Below are 6,000 nucleotides of genomic sequence, written 5' to 3'. Positions count from 1 at the left end.
GGTGGAGATGGAACGGAGCCTCAGTTAGTTACCATGACAGTGTTTCCAGGAAGAGAACACAGAAAGGGGAGCAGACAATGCATAAAGGATAAAACATGTAATAATTATGAAAAAGAAGAGAAGCAGAGGTGATTCACATTTGTATTTGAAGAATATCTAAAATTCAAACATCTAGAAGAGCTCTTACTTTTTCATAATACCTATTTTGAGAAAGTAATATGTCAGAACTGAAATATACTTTTATCTGAAATATAAAAGGGAAAGAACTGACTTGGTGACAACCATACTAATGGGAGTTCAACATAAATATTTTATTTTTATATTTTTTATTTATTTAAAAAAAAGAACAAAGGGTTACACTATTTCTCCAGAGAAGGTGATTAAGGAAGGAGATGAAAAAGGTCTCTCCACATGCAATTAGAAAATTTGAACAAAGTAACGAGTCCCCAAAATCCAGACTCACATAGTGTTGGGACAACAGTAAAAGAATATGGTTCAGGCTACTCAAGAAAGCATTAGCTCCAGCTAATGATGAGATTAAGAGACTTAGTGATTACTTCTAGTCTCAGTGCCTTTGGGGACATTCCAGATGGCTCCAGCGATGTCACACCTTTTCTAAAATTACCAGGTCTTGGAAAGAGAGAAGATTCCTAAATCATATTATAAGGTCTAATAGCAAAAGATCACTTCTGAGCATAGGTCTGACTCACAACTTCCTGTGAACCATGCCCAAGAGTTCAAAGGTAAGTCAGTGAAAACAAGAGATTCATGTGTCTACTTAAGTTGAAAAAGATGGACTATTTTACCCTTGTATATGGTTTTGCTGGAACTATTGTTAAAGTAGCTCATTACCCTGTAACTAATTATCATCCCTTATGTCATGGTCATTTTGAATTATCATTATTCACAATAGGCACATATTTTCTAGTACAATTAGCTGTACCAAAATAAACAGCAATTTACACACTTTCTATTAAATTTGGTTGTACCAAATTATTAGCAATTTAATCCAAAGATACCATCTCTTGAATGAATATTTCAAGTATAGTGTTTGAAGTACAAATATCTAAAAAGGACCCAGTATAACATTCATAACTTTTCAGAATGATCAAAATGCATAAGAATAGGAAAAGCATGACAAGTGGATGCCATGAGCAATAAGGAAAAACCTTGAATTACAACCAAATGTAAACACTTGTTCTCCTCAAGCTTCTGCTTCATTATTTTAAAATAGCAGGGTTGTATTCAAAAGAATTTTATGAGTATTATATTAGATAATCCATGTGAAATCTCCTGGCAGAGTAAATGGCACATACTAGGTACTAAAACTATCATACAAATATGATACAAAGGGTAGAGAGTGTGCTTATGCCCATTAAGTGTGAGGAAGGAGAATTTTAAAATGGACAAGAAAACTGTTCTGGGTAAAAATGTGAGAGGAGGCTCTGAATGTGATCTGGGTCCCAGGACTTCCTGTGCTAAAGAAGCCTGAAAGCAAGAAAGCATTGAGAGCTGGGCATTTACAATGTAAAATTCAAGAGAAGTAAAAAAAAAAAATGATACTATTGAAAGAGAAGAAAATAATGTGACTATTATAGCAGCCTTAGAGGCATGCCACACATATCTCCCCTCAGCAAAAATTTTCTGACTAGGTATGGGAAGAATAGGTAGGTGAGAGCCTTCAGCTCAGTGCATTTCAGATCCACCATAGCCTTCAATGACCATGTTCTACCTACAGTTGGACCTAGGCAAACCTTGGGAATAAATGTGCTATATCTACTCACATGCAGAAGTTTTTTGTCCAAAGCACCCCACTATACTGGATAAGACATTCTCAGAGCAACTTCATAATCTTCTATTTTTTCCTTCTTGTGTAGGACTTAGACCCTTATCTGGGTAAAAAAAAAGAAAAGAAAGAAAGAAAAGAAAAGAGATTTCTTAAAAATAGGAAGGGACCATGAAAAATAGATCAAGCAGTTGCTAGATGACACAAAGAAGAATAACATAAGACTGACAGGAGTCCATGAAAAAACAGGAAAAACTACAAATAACATTAAAAAACTGTCCGTAGATGTAATGGAAGAAAAATTCTTAAACAGAACAAAAGAATTTGATATACAAATAAGTGAGGCATATAGGACTCCAACTAGCCACGATCAAAGAAAATCTACACCTAGACATATGTTAGTCAAGATCCCAGAAACCCAACAGAACAAAATTCTACAACCAGTTAGAGAAAAGAAACAAATCACATATAAAGGTAAGCCCATCAGAATCACAGCAGACTTCTCAACACAAACACTTAAGTCAAGAAGAGCCTGAAGTGAAGTATTTCAATTTCTAAAAGAAAATAAACTTCAACCTAGATTGCTATATCCTGCAAAACTATCTTTCAGAATCAATGAGGAAATAAGATACTTCCATGGCAAAGAACACCCAAGAAACTTCAGAAATACCAAACCAGCACTCCAAACAATTCTAAACAATGTCCTAGAAAAAAAAAAAACACTGAGGGTCACAACTCTATGAGGCCCAACAGAGTGAAGCCATCAGACAAGGCAAGAAATTAAAAGAAAAAGGGGAGGAAATAAAAAACAGCCAACAACAAGAAAATATCATGAAAAGGATAAGTCAATACATATCAGTTATAACCATCAATGTTGATGGCCTCAATTACCAATCAAAAGTATTAGACTGGCAGAATGGATTAAGAAGCAAAATCCAACAATATGCTATATACAAGAAACACACTTAATTCAAAAAGAAATTCATAGACTGAAAGTAAAAGGATGGAAAACAGTTCTCCGTGCAACAGGAACCTGAAAAAAAGCAGGGGTACTATCTTATTTGCAAAGTAGATTTCAAACCAAAACTAATTAAGAGAGACAAAGAAGGTTACTACTTCCTTGTAAAGGGAACAATTCAAGAGAAAGAGACGACAATCATAAATATATATGCACCAAATACTAGTGCACCCAATTATATAAAACAAATAATACTGGCCATGAAAAACCAAATAAGCACTAATACAATAATAGTGTCGACTTCAGTACCCCACTGTCCCAAATAGACAAATCATCTAGTCAGAAAATCAACAGCAAAGCACTAGAACTGAACCAAAATTTGAACAAATTTACTTAATAGATGTCTACAGAGTTTTCCACCCCACAAAATCAGAATACACATTCTTTTCAGCTGCACATGGGTCATTCTCCAAATAGACCACATTCTATTTCATGGAAGATGTTTAAGCAAATGCAAAGGAATTGAAGTTATTCCTTGTATATTATCAGATGACAGTTCAATTAAACTGGATATCAATAGCATAAGAAACCACAAGAACTTCACAAACACTTTGAAATTAAATAACACTCACCTGAAAAACCAATGGGTCAGAAATTAAAGAAATTAGACAGTTTCAACAATTAAATGATAATGCCAGTACAACATACAGGAATCTATGGGACACAATGAAAGCAGTTCTATGAGGGAAATTCATAGCAGTGAATGTCCATACTAGGAAAACAGAACAAACTCAAATAATCAATCTAATACTTAACCTCAAGCTTCTAGAAAAAGAAGAGCAGAACAAACCCAAAGCTCATACAAAGGAGGAAATTATAAAGAACAGAGCAGAAATCAATCCAATGGAGACTAATGATACAAAAAAATCAATGAATTAAAGAATAGGTTCTTTAAAAGAATAAATACAGTCAACAAACCCTTAGCCAAACTTATCAAGAAAAGGAAATAAAAGGGTCAAATCTCTGCAATTAGGAATGAAAAACATGAAGTCACAACAGAACCAGCAGAAATCCAGAGGGTTATCAATACCTACTTCGAGAATCTGTACTTCAATAAATAGGAAAACACAGAAGGTATGGACAGATTCCTAGATACATATGAATTGCCAAAGTTGAACGAGAAAGATATAAAAATTCTAAACACCCCAGTTTGGATCAGTGAAATAGAAAATGTAATTAAAAATATATCAACAAAGAAAACCCAAGGTCCTGATGGTTTCACTGATGAATTTTACAAGAAATTTAGGGAAAAGCTAATCCTTCTATTTCTCAAACTCTTTAATGAATTGAAAGGGGAGCAGATCCAGTCCCAGCATGTGGAAGGAAGCTCCCCACCTCCATCCCAGGCTCCTAGGGCAGAGAAGATCAGCCAGTCCCTGCACCTGGAAGGAAGCTCCCCGCCTCCATCCCAGGGTCCTAGGGCAGAGAAGGTGAGCCAGTCCCAGCACCCAGAAGGAAGCTCCCCACCTCCATCCCAGGCTCCTAGGGCAGAGAAGGTGAGCCACGTAGGTGACAGATGCACCCCCTCCCATGGAAATGAGAAGACAAGTAAACAAGCCTCAAAAACAGACTTCTGGATCACCTACAGCAACCCTAAAGGGAAACGAGATGGAACAATCTGATACTCAACCACCTGGACTCTCTGAACTGACAACAAAAGAGGATCTGGGAAAAATGAAATCAGAAATAATTACTCAGATGACAGCAAAGATTTTGCTCATGGTGCAAGACATGATTAATAAGTCTAGAGAGGACACAGATAAAACAATAGAGGATCTGAGGAACATGATGGAATCCCAACATAGGAAACAAATGGAATCCATAAAACAGATGCAAATAGATTTCTAGGAGATTAAAAACTCCATCGAAAGTCTGCTCAGCAGAATGAACCAATGTGAGGATAGAATTTCACATATGGAAGATAAGATTGCAATTAGTGACCAGGAAAAGAAAAATTTCTTTCAAATTTTAAGGGAACATGAGAAATCAATCAAGCAGCTGCTAGACGATGCAAAGAAGAATAACATAAGACTGACTGGAGTCAATGAAGAAACAGGAGAGAGTGAAGACAACATACAAAAACTGTTCACAGAAGTGATGGCAGAAAACTTCCCAAGGAGGGGAAAAGAACTTGACATACAGATAAGTGAGGCATATAGGACTCCAAATAGCCTTGATAAAAAAAAATCTACACATAGGCATATAATAGGTAGGACTCCAGAAATCCAACAGAAGAACAAAATTCTACAAGCAGTGAGAGAAAAGAAACAAATCACATACAAAGGAAAGCCCATCAGAATCACAGCAGACTTCTCAATGCAAACCCTCAAGGCAAGAAGAGCTTGGAGTGATGTATTTCAAGCCCTAAAGGAAAACAGCCTCCAACCCAGATTGATGTACCCTGCAAAACTATCTTTCAAAATTGATGGAAAAATAAGATACTTTCATGGTAAAGAGCACCTCAGGAACTTCATGAATATCAAACTGGCACTCCAAAAATTTTTAGACAATACCCTAGGAAAAGACAATGAGGATCACAACCCTAGGAAACCCAGCAGAATGAAACCCTTGGGCATGACAAATTAAATGCAAAGGGGAAGAATCCAATAAAAAGAAAAAGTCATGACAATGCTTTTAAAACTTTGAACTTCATCTCCCTAATGAGTGTATAATTCAATCTTGTTATTGTACTGATTAGTATTTTTCTGATTCTGGAGTTGCACACCTTTCCTTGTGCTATAATGGCTATTTATCATCTTCTTATGTCTACTTTTTAATTGGGTTATCTATTAATGAGCTCTAAGAATTCTTTATATATTCTGCTCATAGGTTATATGCATTGCAAATACGGTCTGTTTAAGGACTACTTTTCATTTTAATGATGTCACTTAAAGTTCTAAATTTTGATGGAATCTCATTTATCAATTCTTTTCTTTTATACATTATGTCTTTTGTATCTTAGGTAGTTCTTGCCTACCCTGAATTCATAAATATTTTCCCTTATAATTTCTTCTTAAAGTTTTATAGTTTTAGGCTTTCATGTTTAGGTTCATAGATCCCTTCAAGTTTTTTTCATGTATGGAAATAAAGGGTTGAGGTTAATTTTTTATATACGGATACCAGGTGTTCTAGTGCCGTTTGCTGAAAACACTATCCCTTCCTCGGCTCTTGAATTGAGTTTATATTCTATAAAATG

The sequence above is a fragment of the Heterocephalus glaber genome, unplaced genomic scaffold, assembly GCF_053883595.1.
Source record: "Heterocephalus glaber isolate CG9 unplaced genomic scaffold, H.glaber_assembly_v1.0 deba00001662, whole genome shotgun sequence".
NCBI classification, from domain to species: domain Eukaryota; kingdom Metazoa; phylum Chordata; class Mammalia; order Rodentia; family Bathyergidae; genus Heterocephalus; species Heterocephalus glaber.
This window is presented reverse-complemented; position numbering follows the sequence as displayed.